The sequence below is a fragment of the Hyperoodon ampullatus genome (genome assembly GCF_949752795.1).
Source record: "Hyperoodon ampullatus genome assembly, chromosome: 2".
Classification (NCBI taxonomy): domain Eukaryota; kingdom Metazoa; phylum Chordata; class Mammalia; order Artiodactyla; family Ziphiidae; genus Hyperoodon; species Hyperoodon ampullatus.
In genome coordinates this window covers 141,640,082-141,656,109 of record NC_136915.1, presented here as the reverse complement: position 1 = coordinate 141,656,109, position 16,028 = coordinate 141,640,082, and the positions used below count along the sequence as shown (strand labels likewise).

General features: G+C 46.4%; 1 pseudogene across 1 annotated transcript in view; it reads left to right on the top strand.

The window, feature by feature from the left end:
- Window positions 1-13,193: 13,193 nt before the first annotated feature.
- Window positions 13,194-16,028, top strand: part of LOC307048614 (3-hydroxyisobutyrate dehydrogenase, mitochondrial-like) — a 28,761-nt pseudogene continuing 25,926 nt past the window's right edge. Inside the window, exons 1-2 of the transcript in view lie at window positions 13,194-13,227; window positions 13,616-13,748. The product of the transcript in view is annotated as a 3-hydroxyisobutyrate dehydrogenase, mitochondrial-like (transcript). The remainder of the gene's footprint in view (window positions 13,228-13,615; window positions 13,749-16,028) is intronic.

The following is a 16,028-nucleotide window of genomic DNA, read 5'->3' as shown; positions in this document are numbered from 1 at the left end:
TGCTGAATGAAATATGCTTATTTCATCTCTGAAACTTCCCATATACCATTTTGCAACCTCTGTTTTGTGTTTGGAAAGAGTTTTAGAAATTAAAAATCAAGTTAAAAAGTAAGTCCAACTTAAATGATATATGGAATATTTTGCTGAATTAAATATGACACAGTTCAAATGTTAATTTTATTTTAATGTGTATATTGGGGTGGAGTCTTGAAGGTGCCAGAAAACAAGAATTCACCCATCCTCTTTGGAACTGCAGCACACACACACCTTCAGTTACCAGTTCTGTTCATGCCACAGAATCATCTTCAGAAAACATACTGTTTTCTGTGTACCTGGTGTATATCTCAATTAGTTTGAAGAATTTCCCAAATACCTGTTAATATGTAGTTCTCCAATTCCAATCTTGTCACGTCCTGTACCAGTGACACAGCACAGAGGAATTTTATTTCTCTTTCTTTCTCTGGGTTGTTCACACCCCAACGAAAGAACAATGAAATGGCATCAAAGAGATCAGGGTTCTTGACTCAGATTTACCATAAAATAATAGTGTCCTCTTGGGAAAATTATAGTTATCCTAGGCCCCTTTCCTTTTCTTTACTCTGACAGAGCTGCACTAGATGACCCCAAGTAACATTGCACTCTTTCAGTAGTAGCTTAGATGTTATTGGTTTTCTGAAACAAATGAAGAAGACAATGACACATGAAATTGTGCAACATCTCTGTAACTATGTTTTCTTAGAGTTGCCTCCATTTCACAGATGATAAGATGACTGAGCACAGAAGTAGATGTTTGGAACCAGAGGTTCCAAAGTAAATGGAGTTAAACCACAAGTTTCCTTCTTTCCTGAAGCTCACTTAGCCAAAACCTAGGCAGCTGAATATTAAGCTGTAAAGCATATTATCAGTCCATTTTCAAAGAAGCTATTCTTCTAGGGTTTCCAATTAATAGCAAGAGGTTTTGAAATTCTTCAAAGATCATCTAATTTTGTGAGATTTACAGCTCTATTTTCCTGTCAAGCAAGTTGTATTAGTGCCAGATAATCATGTGAGCTTCTGGATGCTTCTCTGAACCTCTTGAAGTTTTCTTCTTGCTACCTGAAATTCATGCCAGATAAGCCTTTTTCTAGAGCATATGTACAGACTTGTGTATTTTTATATAGGAAAGCAATGCAGTGAGTCAGGTCAGGGGTTAAGCCCTCATTCTCAGAGTGGTATTGAGCTCCTGGTGAAATATAATCATCATTTCCTCAGAATCGAAAAGCAGTTATCTCTAGTTTTTAATCCCATTAACTATTTATACAATTACATATGATACATGTATTTATTGTACCTACTAGGTGTGTTCTCTTTGGGAAGTACAAAGCTCTTTGAGACATAGGTTGTTCATTTTTTTGTTTTCCCACAAATACTGTGACCTTTTGAGCAGGAAGGTCTATATTTTACTAACATGTAGACCCAGCAGTTAACACGGTGTCTAAGATGTAGTCAATAAATATGAAATAGATAAAGGCACACAGTTTTAAGGAAGGACCAGGGCATGAACAAATAGAAAATTTTCATTTTCAGTCACAAAGCAACCAGAGACATAAAAATGATACAGACAACCAGTGCTACGGTCATTCAAAGAAGGAATAGAATAGACACAACAAGGATCTCCTCTATGGCACAGGGAACTCTACTCACTATTTTGTAATAACTTATAAGGGAAAAGAATGTGAAAAAGGAATCACTGTGCTGTACACCTGAAAGTAACACAACATTGTAAATCAACTATTCTTCCATTAAAAAACAAACAAACGAACAGACAACAACAACAACAAAAACCCAAAGTGGTCATAGAAGTTCTTATGAGATTCCATAAGAGAAGCCAAATGAGGATGGGAGAGACGGCTTTTGAATCAATTCAGAGGAGAAGTCACAGAGAAACTTGTCTTTGACCTGAACTTGAGTTTCCATTAAGATTGCAACGCAGGGATGTTACAGATGAAGGTAATCACATAAACTTACTACACTGAAACTTGCAGAGGTTATGAGTGTTGTTCAAGATCCCAAAGCAAGTGCATTGTGGATTCAGAATTTTAAGTGAGGTCTATTGAACTAAAAACAAACAAACAAAGAAACAAGCCCTTTCTGTGATACCATGTTGCCTTTGAAGTCGTTATTTTGGTGGGTTGGTAGAAACTGGTTCCAATGTTTCTTGCAGGAATAACTAGTTCTGTCCCCCCGTGGCCCCCCACCCCCAAGTTGATCCTCAAAGTTTCCTTTAGTATGGACTTGCTAAAATGCAGACATGCAAGTATTCATGATGCCTGTGTCCAATCATTTCTCCTGCCATTGCCTACTTCACTTCTGGATTATATGAACAACTCACTGTCTTCTTTTATGTTTTTCCCTCCTCCAAGAATTCCTTTCTCCCTATGGGGCACCTGGGAAACCCACTTCATTTTTCAAACCTCAGTTTACATATTATGTCTTTTGTGCAGTCTTCTTTTTAGTGTTGTGATCACACGCTCCTTTTTGCTTCCCTTGCACTTCTGCATGCCTGATTGCTGCACTCACTACACTGTATTGTAATTGTATTTTTTACATATCTCTGTCTTCTCCTGGGCAACATTCCCTGGGGCCAGGGACTACATTTTTTCATCTATTGATGTTGCCTTAGCATGTTACTTGTTGTGAAGTAGTTAGTTATAAAAATGAGATTTGATTAAATTGAAAATTGTTATGTACATATTAGTTATTATCATTTACAGATATAACAGGAAAAAATATTAATGTTGGTGCTGAAAGTTCACTGCTAGTAAATGGTGGTGGTACTTGACTTCACTTATATTATTTTCCCCACTATTTTATATCTTTCTACCTGATAGCTGTTCTTTATTTCCATCTATGTTTCTTTATTACTACACCAAGAAAAACAGGGATAAGGGTAGGGCTAGGCCACACTTGGCTGGAATAGTAAACAAACTGTGTGGGGTTTTGGTGAGAAAATCCTGAAGCATACAGGTCTGCATCTTCCCTTTGCTGCATGTGGAGGGTTCTGCTTCTGAAGAGTTTTATTAGCAGCTAATCAAGATGGTTTTTTTTTTTTTTGCGGTACGTGGGCCTCTCACTGTTGTGGTCTCTCCGCTTGCGGAGCACAGGCTCCGGAAGTGCAGGCTTAGCGGCCATGGCTCACAGGCCCAGCCGCTCTGAGGCATGTGGGATCTTCCCGGACCACTGCGCCACCAGGGAAGCCCAATCAAGATGCTTTTGCTCAAGGCTCCTGATTAGCTGTTGGTATACTAAGAGTAAATCAGAGTTAACGTAGCTTCTGATTTCTTTTACATTGTCAATGTGGATGATCATTTTTTACTGCTGGGGGTGGTGGTGGTGGGGAGTGAGGGAATGTTCCTTTCCTGCTCCTGATGTTTTAGTCCTGTCAAGAGAGCTCGTAGTGTCCTTTTAGCGCTGCTTCGTTACTGACTCTGCCCCAGGGTGAACAAGTGACTTATATTGAAAGCTTGAAAAGAATTAAGCGTGCATGCTTGCCTTGACTAATTCTGTTCTCTCCCTTGAGAGTGTGAGTGAGTGTCTTCTGTTTCTCTCATTCTGTGTATTACTAGTTAGTAAATCTGCCCCATTCTGGGGTTCAGTTATGTGATCATTTCATTCAAACTGGATTCTCAAGCCAGGGTTATCAACAGTAACAGGAATATTCGGCCCTCCATCTTTTGTCTTATTTTCTACTTTATGCCAAACCAAATGGAATTAAGGCATTGTAGTTGCTGAAAGGTAATTAAAAGACCCTAACATTTGGTGCATTACCTGGGAATACTGAGAAATAAAAAGAAAGGAGCAGACATTTTGGAGAGGAAAATGTCCATGTGGAAAATATTTTGGTACTGCCAAGGAAGGTAGTCCAGTGCCTTGGTCTTTAATGTATGGTGGGATGTTGGGACCTTTGACTGTTTGAAAATATTTAAGTTTGTGCAGTAAACTTCTGAAGCCTAGAAAAGGTTTAAGACATGCTGTATTATTCTCCCGTGCTTATTGTAACAGACTACCACAAACTTGGAGGCTTAACACAATAGAAATATACTATCTCACAGTTGTAGAGGCCAGAAGTCTGATATCAAGGTGTCAGCAAGGCTGCTCTCCCTACAGATGCTTTAGGGGAGATTCTATCCCTTGCCTCTTTCAGCTTCTGGTGGTGGCCAGCTTCCTTGGCTTGAGGCCGCATCACTCAGTCTTTGTCTCTGTCTTCACATCACCCCCTTTCTGTGTCTGTATCTTCTCTTTTGTCTGTCTCAAATGTCCCTCTGCCCTTCTTGTATAATAAGGACAATTGTCATTCTATTTAGGGCCCATCCAGATAATATAGAATGGAAATCCCATCTCAAGATCCTTAATGACATTTGCAAAAACCTTTTTTTTTCAAATGAGGCAACCGTCAAGGATGAGGACATGGATATATCCTTTGGGGGGCCACCATCCAACCCACTATACCAGCCGTAAGCTACTTTGATTTTGGCTGATGGCTGCAGCTTATGGTGTGGGAGAGTGGCTGTTTCTTTCGAGCCACTTAAGTAATGATCTGACATAAAGAAAGGGGCATTAGGGAGTTGCAGGTGACTGAGCAATACCTGGAGTGGAATGAATAAGGCACCTGGAGGGTCTTTAGTGTACAGAGACCTTTACCTGGCACTTGACTTGAGAGTGTAGGAGTTTACAGGGCAGAAAAATCTCAGGCAGCTGTCCACCTTGCCTTACCCTTCATGTACAGTTTTTCCCAAGCAGGCTTGACTGAGACAAAGACTCAATTGTAAGGAAAACATGTTTTATAGAACTTGTCGGCATTGACACATATGGTCTACCGTAGGCTCAAGTGACTCCCCTTACATGTGGACCCAAGCTGACACTGGATTTGTCAATTATGTTGGAGAAAGAAATGTTCTCTTAAAGGCAGCTGCCTTTGGTCTAGGCAGTTCCATAGCAGGAGGCAGTGAAAATGGCCATGGCAGCATAGGACTGTGAAATCTACGCCTCAGAACTGGAGGTGTAATGTCACTAGACAGAACCCATAATGAGTTCAGTACTGCAGTATGAACCACAAGGTCATCAAAGAGGAAGGATAGCTCAAGAGTCCACGTGTGATAGATGCTCAGGGCTGTGCACTGCACATGGCAAATTCATAGTGACAAATCAACGTCAGGCTAAAAGATTCCTCCTGGTTCGAAGTTCGCAGGTCAGAAATTTCAAAGAAATGGCATAGACTAATGGACATCCTAGTGAGGCTAAAACCAAAGAGACTTTCTCTTTCTCTCAAATGCCATTGAGTTTCTGCTATGTTCTTTGGTCAAATTCTGTGCTGGATTCTGGGAAGAAAAATGTGCCTAGTTTCACTCTTCTAGGAGTGGGGGGATTGGCTTGCTTTTGAGATTGTTTTTAAATTCTGGGGATAGTGCTGTAAAATCAAATTGTATCGTAGTAACTCTTCAGACTCAGCATGGTTCATGAGAGGCTTGATAAACTGATAAAACCACCAAGGCCCTGAGAGACCCAAACCAGTATCAGTCTGTTCTCTGTGTCTGTGAGTCTGTTTTTGTTTCGTAGACAAGTTCATTTGTGTCATATTTTAGATTTCACATATAAGTGAGATCATATATTTGTCTTTCTCTTCTGACTTACTTCACTTAGTATGATAATCTCTAGTCCATCCACGATGTTGCTGCAAATAGCATTATTTCATTCTTTTTATGGCTGAATAATATTCCATGGTATATATGTACCACATCTTCTTCATCCATTCATCCATCAGTGGACATTTATGTAGCGTCCATGTCTTGGCTATTGTAAATAGTGCTGCAATGAACATTGGGGTGCATGTATCTTTTCTTTCTTTCTTTCTTTTTCTTTCTTTCTTTCTTTTTTTCTTTCTTTTTTTCTTGTCACAAGGCATGTGGGATATTAGTTCCCTGGCCAGAGATGGAACCCATGCTCCCTGCACTGGAAGCACGGAGTCTTAAACACTGGGCCACCAGGGAAATCCCAGGGGTGTATGTATATTTTTGAATTAGAATTTTCTCCGGATCTATGCCCAGGAGTGGAATTGCGGGACCCTATGGCAGCTGTATCTGTTCTCTGCACGTCTCACATCAACCACCTGCACTCCAATCCTTGCTCTCAACATCATCTTTGGGGAACCCAACCTGCGAAAGGGACCTTGACAAGAAGAAATGGCTCAGGGAAAAGCTACCTGCACAGGGAGGAGATAGAGGCCATCGACCCTGGGGTGCGGCGGGGAGAGTGGGCACAGAGATTTGTCATTTCACCCCCGATACTCAGCCCTCCTGGCTGCCCCACTCTAGGTCACCTCGGGATACAGAGGTGACCCGGTTAGAGTCCCTGCCTGTGCAGGAATCTAGGGGCACCAGCGGGTCTGAATAATATTAGTGAAGGGTCTCCCCCACGGCACTGGGGTTATTTGGGGTGGGTCATCCTCTGCTGGGGGCCCTTCCTGGGCACTTTGTGGGGTTTAGCAGCATCCCTGGCCCCACCCACTTGATTCCAGGGTCCTCTCCCACCCAGTTGTGACCACCACAGATTTTCCCCAGACATGACCGAAGAACTGGGTGAGGCAGGGGCAGGATGGCCCTGGGTGAGGACAGCTGTGTTGAAGCAACCAGCCTGTCCCAGGGCAAGGTCTGCCCCAATCCCATCAGAGCCTGCATTTAGAACTGCCCCTTCCCTCTCCCAGCTCCCCTGCCCTGCAGTGGTCTCCGAGACATCATCCCCATGTAATAAATCACACCTTCTCAGTTTACTGTCCCCAGCACCTAGAGGAGTGTCTGATGTGTAGTAGATGCTTCATAAATATTTGCTGAATAAAGGAGTTGAATAAAGGGATGAGTGGATGAATGAATGAAGGTTACAATGGAAGGAGGGGGGAGATTCCCTTTCTGGCTCTCGGGGGTTGGGAGATCAAGTGAGAGATCCGTGCTAAATAGGCTGACCAGCCTTCTGGGGTTCCCCGGGAATAAGGGTTTCCCCACAGTTCCAGCGCTCAAACCTGAGCGGTCCTGGGCAAACTGGGGGCGGGTGTTGGTCACCCTATGTAAACACAGTAACAATTCCAACTGCAATAGCAGTGGCCAAGGACCTCTAGGGTCTTATTGACCAGGCAGAGTTCTTTACCTGGCGGGGAAAGTGACACAGGAGGGAGGGAGGAGTCTAAGGAAGAACATCCCACACGACAACGTGTGCCAATGGCCCTGGGCCCAAGGTCACACCTGACCAGGGCTTGCTTTTTTTTTTTTTCTAATTTACTTTTTCCCACATGGGTATGCAATTGTCCGAATGCCATTTATTGAAAACTCCTTAATTTCCCCACTTTCTGTCATATCAAGTTCTCATATATCTTTTTCTGGACCTTTATTCTATACCATAGAGCTATACATCCCATCCTTGCACCACTAGGGCTGTTTCATCACTATAACTTTATTTTTTATTCATTTATTTTTTTGGCCGTGCCGTGCGCCATGTGGGATTTTATTTCCCTGACCAGGGATCGAACCCGCACCCCCTGCATTGGAAGCTCGGAGTCTTAATCGCTGGACCTCCAGGGAAGTCCCCAGGGCTTGCTTTGACATCCATCGAATGGTGGCAGGTGGACACGGGGAGCAGCTGTCTGTGAGCCATCCTGTGTAGAAATGCAGGGTGGAGGGCAGGACAGCTGGAGCGGGAGGGGAAGAGGCGGAGGAGGGAGGCAGGGAGGGCGGGTGAGAGACAGACAGAGAGTTTCCGGAGACAATAGCTCTGGCCGTGTCCTAGGGCATGAAAGCTGAAAATAGCTCCTAGCGCCCAGAGCCTTGGAGCCGCAGCCTGGGAGCCAGGGTGACTGGCTCTTCTCCCTGGTGTGTTGGGGGGTGGCTCTGGGCTTCTCAGGCTGGGAATGGGGTGCACGGAGCAGGGACGGAGTAGGGACCCTTCTCTCTGGGACCTCGTGGGCCACCCTTAGCTCACAAAGCTGAGCCACTCCTGGCCCTACGAGTGGGGGGCTTATCCTCCCTGTCCCCTGGATCACACCCCCTCACACACAACTTCCCCATGTGTGCTCCCAGCAGCCAAGAGAATCTGTTTTTAAAATATTTGGGGGAGGGGGGTAAACATACAAACAAGAGCAGAATCGATACTTTTTCAGAATGGGAATGGCTCTGTGTAACCCCACCCCCAGGGAAACCACAGTGCTGACCTCTAACACCCTTGACGAGTCAGCCTTGGTCTGGGCTTGCGGACCCATGGAAGCTTCCTCATCCCCTCTTTCAGACCCTGTCTCTCCCTCGGCGTCTTTGTGAGAAGCACCCGGGGAAGTGGGACTGCTAGGCTGTACTGCTGCTAGAACTCCACCTGGGCTCCACCAGGCTCCAGCCCCCCGCGCTGTGCACCTCTCTGACCCTGAGGCACCTCAACTGGTAGGAGCGGCATCACCTTCCCTCCCGGGACTTGTGACACTTAAGGCAGACACCGAAAAGACAAGTGTTTGGCTCCCTGGCTGGCAAAGGGCAGGTGCTCAATTGTCATAAGTGTCCGTATCAGTGAGGGTTCTCCAGACAAACAGAATCCATAGGGTGTGTGTGTGTGTATATACACACACATGTATATATGTATGCGCATACAAAAATATACAGCTGTGTATATATGCAGTATGCATACAGACATATACACATATAGTATATACAATACACACATACATATATACACACATATATAAAATACATCGTTTGTATGTATACCCACATATGTATACAGTATGTATACACACATATACACACATACAATACACATATAGATATACACTATACATACACACATATAAAATGCATAGTTTGTATATATACAGTATGTACACATACATATAACATATGCAATAGACACACCTAGGTACATATATATCATACATATATACACACATACAAAGATATTTAGGTGTGTATATATACAGTATACATACATATATAATATATGCAATACATACACGTACATACATATAGGCACACATATACACCTACATATAAAAGCATGTAGCATAAAAATACATATGTACTGTATATATAAGTTCATCGTATATATACATACATATATCATATAAGATATATACACAATGTATACACACACATACACACCTATATGTAAATATGCACATGTACATACACACATAAAAACATATGCAAGTGTGTCTATATATAGTATATACATATATACATATAATACCTATACAACATATACACATACAGGTATACAACATATATACCCACCTATATATAAATAGACACTGTATACATACATACATACAGTGTACATATACTGTATATATACACACACCATATATCAATATATGGTGTGTGTATATATACAGCATGTTCACATTTATAATATGTATACTATATATATACATACATACATGTATACAATATATACACAAACATATATAGGCTTGTATGTATACTGTATATAGTACATATATACTACAAACGCACGCACATATAAACGTGTATATATATATATAAAATATGTATACACACATATACAAATTAATAGGCTTGTATATATTCAGTATTTTTACATATATAGTTTTGTTTTAAGGAGTTGACTCATGTGACCGTGAGGCAGGCAAGTCAGGGCAGGACTCTGGGCTGGAGACACAAGGAAGAGCTGATGTCCCAAGGCCATTGGAGGAACAGTTCCCTCTTTCTAGGGAACCTCATTTTTCTCTCCAGTCCTTCAACTGATGGACGAGGCCCACCCACGCCGCGGCATTGACAATCTCCTTTACGCAAAGTGGACAAATTTCAGTGTTAATCTCTTCTGAAAAATACCTTCCGGACCACATCTGGAATAATGTTTGTGGTTGCCGGGGCCCCACGCAGTGCGCACATGAGATTAACCATCCCCGTGGCGACGATGACACTTTATTTTCTCCCTTGACCATTGTCACTACTATTCCAATTAAAATGGCAGTGCCATGAGGGCAGGGCATTTCCTTTTTTGCCAGTACTGAGCGTCCGCGGTCTGGTGCCTAGCATAGGCTAAATACACGGCATTTTTGTGAACAGAAGCCGGGATTCCGGCTGTCATATTTAATGAGGAATTATAGTCTTATTGGGGGGAGGGGTGTGTCACGGTACGTCAAGGGCGGGAGTCGAACCCTCCACCCCAGGCCCCGAGGGCTCTCCTCGGGTCCCCACTTCGGGCCCGTGGGGGTGGCCGGGGGCAGCCGAAGACGTGCGTGCGTGCGTGCGTGCGTGAGAGAGAGCGGGCGAGTCCACGGGCTGGGCCGCGTGCGCCGCGAGTGTTTCGGCTGGGTCCCCGGCTCATTGTGCTCGTCTCACGCCGGCCCGAGTTCGCAGCAGCGCTGGAGGCTCCGGGCCTGTGACCACAAAGAGGGAGCCGGGGGCCGGACGGGAGCGTGGCGGCGGAGGCTGAGGCCCAGGCCAGGCCCCCTCCCCTCAGCCGCAGGCCTGCCCGCCTGCCCCGCCCCCGCCGGCTGCGCCGCGCCCCTCCCCCAACCGCCAGACTAGCACGGTGCGGGGGCCGTGCGCGAAGACACGGGAGAGAAGCTGGAGCTGAGGCTGGAGTCGCTCGTGGGGGCCGAGCCCGCCGTCTGCCCGTGGCCGCTGCCGGTCTACGTAAGTGCCACCCGTCTCCTCCTCCCGGACCCCCGCCCCTCTTCCCCACGGCGCGCGCTGAGCCCACCGAGAAACGGAGCGACTCGAGTCGCCAGACCTTCTTTGGAGCGCCCCTTCCCGCCCCGCCGTGGTTTTCGACGGCCGTTTCCAGCCCCCGCGCGCAGGGTGGGCAGAGGGGAGCCGGCGCCGGCCGGGGCGCAGACTCGGCCGCGGGGACCCCGCGCTTCCGAGGGGCGCCCGAGCCGGTCTGCGGTTGGCTCTGCAGGGCTGGGGACCCCGGTCCCCCCGGGCCTGGACTGTCGGCGGGCTTGCCCTTCTGTACTTTAGGATCTGACATGTAGGGATTCTTTTTCCTGGTAGTTTATTCTTAGCGCTGTCAACGTGCTTAGTTTTTTTTTATTTTTGAGGGCACCCTTTCCTCCCTCTCTCCAGTTTTTTGTGTTTCTGTTTTGTTTTGTTTTAGTTAGGCATTTTGTCCCTCTGATCTTGAGTGGGTGGGCAGGCAGGACACTTGGAGAGGAGGCATTCTGTCCCCTGATCTTGAGTGGCCTTTGGAAAATGACACGCCAAAGGGAAATTTACACAGGCGTCCGGTGATTCCAGAAACGGAGGGTGTCCGGCCAGGTGGGCGCCCGGCCTCTCGTCCCCCGTGGCGGCGTGGTGCGCGTGTACCTTGTGTCAGGGTTTACGCTTGGGCCCCGCAGCCCACCTTCCAGAGGGAAAGCGCAGCGGGCGCCTTGGGCCGGCGCCTTTGGGGCGCCCTTTCGTGCGCTGGGCTTGCTGGGGACCGGCCTCCAGGCGACCCGGCGGGGAAGCCCGCGCGACCCGCCCCTCGCGCGGGCTCCGTGTGTGTCAGTTTTGTGGAAACTGTGTCGCGGCCGGGGTCGGGGTCGGGACGCTGGGCCCGCCTGGGAGCCGATGTTGACTCCGAGCCCCGGTTCTCCACAGTTATCTGAGGTCCGAGGGTTTCCAGCCCTCCACTGCGCACTGGCGCTTTCTATTTTTGTTCTTCCTGTGCCCGGAGGCGTGGCTGAGCCTGGGCTCTGGCTTTTCCGGTTGGGTAACTCCAGGTGGCCCGGGTGGGCGGCCTGAGCAGCAGTGGGCAGGGCGGGGAGACATGCCAGGGGAGGGAAACTGAAAGTGGGGAGAACCTTCAGAACTCCAGCTGATCCACTTGCCTCGCCTCCCCGCCCCTCTTACTGCACTTGTCATGCACGGGATGGCTGGCCGGCGCATTTTTCAAAATGTAATAATTTGTGTGTCCTTAGTAGCTGTGAAGCGTAGTTCACTTGTAGTGCACAGTTGTAGGAGTTTTGATCGCCATCAGGCGGCAGAGCAATCCTGTCATCCCATTTGCTGCCCTTTGGCGCCAGGGTGCCTGTAGCCTCTTGGCCACTAATCTCCTCTCTGTCCCTAAGGTTTTGGCTTTTCCAGAAAGTCAGATAAACGGAACAACAGCATGTAGCTTTTTGATTCTGGCTGCTTTGGCTCAGCAAAACCTATGCGAGATTCCTCCCGGGTTTGTCTTTTTGTTGTTGTTGTTTTAAATATTTATTTAGTTAGTTATTTACTTGGCTGTGCTGGGTCTTAGTTGCGGCACATGGGATCTTCATTGCCGCGTGCAGTATGTTTCAGTTGCGGCGTGGGGGATCTAGTTCCCTGAGCAGGGATGGACCCCGGGCCCCCTGCATTGGGAGCGTGGAGTCTTAACCACTGGACCACCGGGGAAGTCCGTCATCCCTGTTGTTGCGGGTATGAGAAGCCACTCCTTTTTCTGGCTGTGTTGTATTCCATTTTCCGTTTGTCCATTCGCCTGCGGGTGGCAGGACTTGTGGGATGTTTCCAGTTTGGAGGGGATCAGGAATAAAGCTGCTGTAAACATCCCAGGGCAGTTTTCCATGTGAACTTGGGTTTTTACCTCACTTGAGAAAATACTCAGGAGTGGGACTGGGGTCTGTGCTAAGTGTATGTTTAACAACCCTTCTGCATCTTAGAAATTGGTATTTTTGAATATTGGAAGAGTTTAGAAATCCACTGTGACCCAGCACCCAGGCACTTGAAACGAAGTTGGAAGTTCATCTGGAGATGGTCACGTTGTCCCCGTCACTGTCTTTTATTCGAGGCAGAGCAAGGCCACAGATTTGTAACCCTTGTAAGGAAGGCCTCGTGTGTCCAGGCCCTGGCAGGACCTGGCTTTCTAGTGGTGGGCGGTTCTGCAGTGGAGAGCGTCTTTCCCTTGCTGGTCAGACCTCGCTTGGCAGGGTGCGGGGTGTGCTGCCTGCGTGGCCGGGCGCTCTTTGTGCCGGTCAGCAGCCATTCCTGGTGTGTCTGTCCTACTACCAGGCAGGCGGTCAGGGGCCCTAGTGAAGTGCTCAGCGAGCCGCAGCCTTCCTAAAGTTTGCGGGTAATGTCTGCTACCCTCCCATTTCCCTGCTGAGGAATTTTGCTTTCTCATGGGAAGTGAGGGGGCAGTACTTTATAAGAGTTCATATTTTGTGATGACTCGATGCTGAATACATTAAGAAAATGGGCTCCTTCCAGAAGCTTAACTTCTCAGAAGGTCAGATTATGCATGTGACTGCACGTTTGAAATGAGTGAGCTTGTTTGTTCATTGATTCATTCATTCTGCAAGCACCTCCTGGATATTTACAGTGAGTGTTCCAGGGGGCGTGGAGGACAGTAGACAGTATTCTTTTTTTTATGATTTTTGAATTTTATTTTATTTTTTTATACAGCATGTTCTTATTAGTCATCAATTTTATACACATCAGTGTATACATGTCAATCCGACTCGCCCAGTTCAGCACACCACCATCCCCACCCCCCCCCGGCTTTCCTCCCTTGGTGTCCATATGTTTGTTCTCTACATCTGTGTCTCAACTTCTGCCCTGCAAACTGGTTCATCTGTTTGAGATAGCTGAGACAGCTTTGTACTTCCCGCTTCCAGGGGCTCTCGTGTGGGCGCTGCGAAGCGGGGTTTTAGATGGTGCAAGGTGGAGGGTGGGCACTAGAACCGGTGCCCAGTGCCCGGGTGTGCGTGCGCTAGATGCGGCGTGCGGCCTAGGACTCCTGCCGGCTCGGTGACCCCGGCCGAGTGCCTTAAGGTTTCTAGGTCTCAGTGTTCTCATCTGTAGCATGGGCTGAACAGGACTCACTCTCTCTGGAGGTTACAAGGTCGCACTGTGTTAATGCTTGTAGACCCTACAATGTAGAACACTTAGGACAGTTTGGAGCATCGTTAATTGTTCCACAGATGTTACCTGGTCTGTTGAACGACTTTACCTAGTACACGCCAAAGCGATTAGGAAATTGGTATATCCCAGCTTCATTTCCTTTCCATTAAAACAGGGCTCAGGAAAAAAAAAATCTGCTTTTCAGTAGTCGTATCATATAGTGGAAAGAGCACTGGTGTGAAGGCAGCTTAGAGTTTGAATTCCAGGGCTTATGCTGTCTGTGGCCTGGGCAGGTTACTTTTGAACTGCAATCCCCACACTTGTAAAATGACATTAAAAACCACTCTTTCTGTGGGTTCTTAGAATTAATTAAGCAGGTTATGTGTGTAAAGTAGCCTGGCACTTGAATGAGTTGTCAGAACCAAGGGCTGCTGGAGACGATGTTTCTGCCCTAGGTAATCTCCCCTTCTACTGGGCGGCAGGTAAACACAAGCACAGTAGTCAGTGCTGTGGAAGAAGTGAGTTCTGGTGCTACAGAGCACAGAATCTTTTTTTAAAATTTAATTATTATTTTATATTGGAGGTTATTTGATGTACAATATTGTGTTAGTTTCAGGTGTACAGCAAAGTGATTTAGTTATTCATATATCCATTCTTTTTCAGATTCTTTTCCCGCACAGTTTGTTACAGGATATGGAGTAGAGTTCCCTGTGCTATGCAGTAGGTCCTTGTTGATGATCTATTTGATATAGAGTCGTGTGTCTATGTTAATCCCAAACTCCCAATGTATCCCTCCCCCCCCCACCTTTCCCCTTTGCAGAGCACAGAATCGTGGAAGGGAAAGTTCAGGGTAGGCTTCTTGGAGGAGGTGCCATCCTTTCTAAGGATATGTAGAAGCTACTGGGGTGGCAGGAGGGAGCAGTGTGTGTCAAAGTTTGAGAAATATAAGAAAATATGGCAAAACTAAGGTATAGGACTGGAACTCAGGGTTTGGGAAAGAAATGAGAGTTGATACTGGAAACTTAGTGGGGCCCAAGAGAAGGGGGCCTTGTTTGTCCTGTCAGAAGTTTAGATGTTTATCCTGAAGGCTGTGGGAAACCCTAAAGAAGAGTGAGATGGACTTGTGGTTTAGAGACTCACTCGGACCTCCATGTGCAAGGCACTTGATTGAGTGCAGGGTGAATTGTCATCTAAGGTTCCGACTTAAGTTATAAAAGGTTGGACTGGATTTTGCAGATCTGAGAGAGAATGGGTGGGGCCTGGTGACCAGTTAGAAAAGGGAGGGCAGCAAGCGTGGGTGACAGTTTACAGCTGCATCTTTTTGAGAGATACAGAGCACAGTAGGAAGGGATTGGGGGTGGGGAGAGGATCTTACTTCATCTTCAGTGCTTTAGAGGGGCCTGGTAGACGGGTCTGGGCCCAAGGTTCAGATCTGGGCTTTTTGGGAGGACAGGTGTTTGAAGGCATGGTAGAGACTTAGGTTACCCACAACAAGATCCAAAGAATCATAGGTCTGAGGGCTTTTTAAGTGGGTATATTGAGGAAGTTTATAAGCTGAAAGAAAGCAGCCAGCAGAGAAAGGGTGTGAAGATGTAGGAGAGGAAATGATTGTTCATTTGTTTTCAAAAAGCTGAATACTTATCGTGTGCCTGGCCCTTTTCTAGGATCTGGGGTTCTCACCATGTGTTACCTCTTCTGCAAGGACAGTTCAACTCATCCCCTGGTGAAGAGAAGTCAGATTATTCTTTGCATCCCATTCAGGTGTAGGAACTGTTCTGTACCTCTGAAGGGACTTTACTTAACCAGAGTAATAAGTTAGAAGTCAAAAGAAATTAGAGCTGGAAGGGACCTTAAAGGCCACTGTACTTAATTTTGCCTAATATTTTACATTGATTGTAAGAAAAATGCAGAGCCCATTCTCTTCAGAATTCCTTCACTGAACTTTCTTTATGACTTTCATCCAGTGGGTCTAGCTTGTAAATTTTGGCCTCCTCCTAAATTTGCTTCTTCATCCACATTACATTTTGCCCCGACTATGGTAGAAACTCCTGGGTGGTTTTGCGGCCCCTGGTCTCAGTTCCTCTAAGTTCATCTGCCTACTCGGGTTGAGTGATCTTCTAACATGACAAGATATGCCTAAAATAATGCTGCTAATGGCTTGCCCACACAGAGTTAGTGCATACTAGC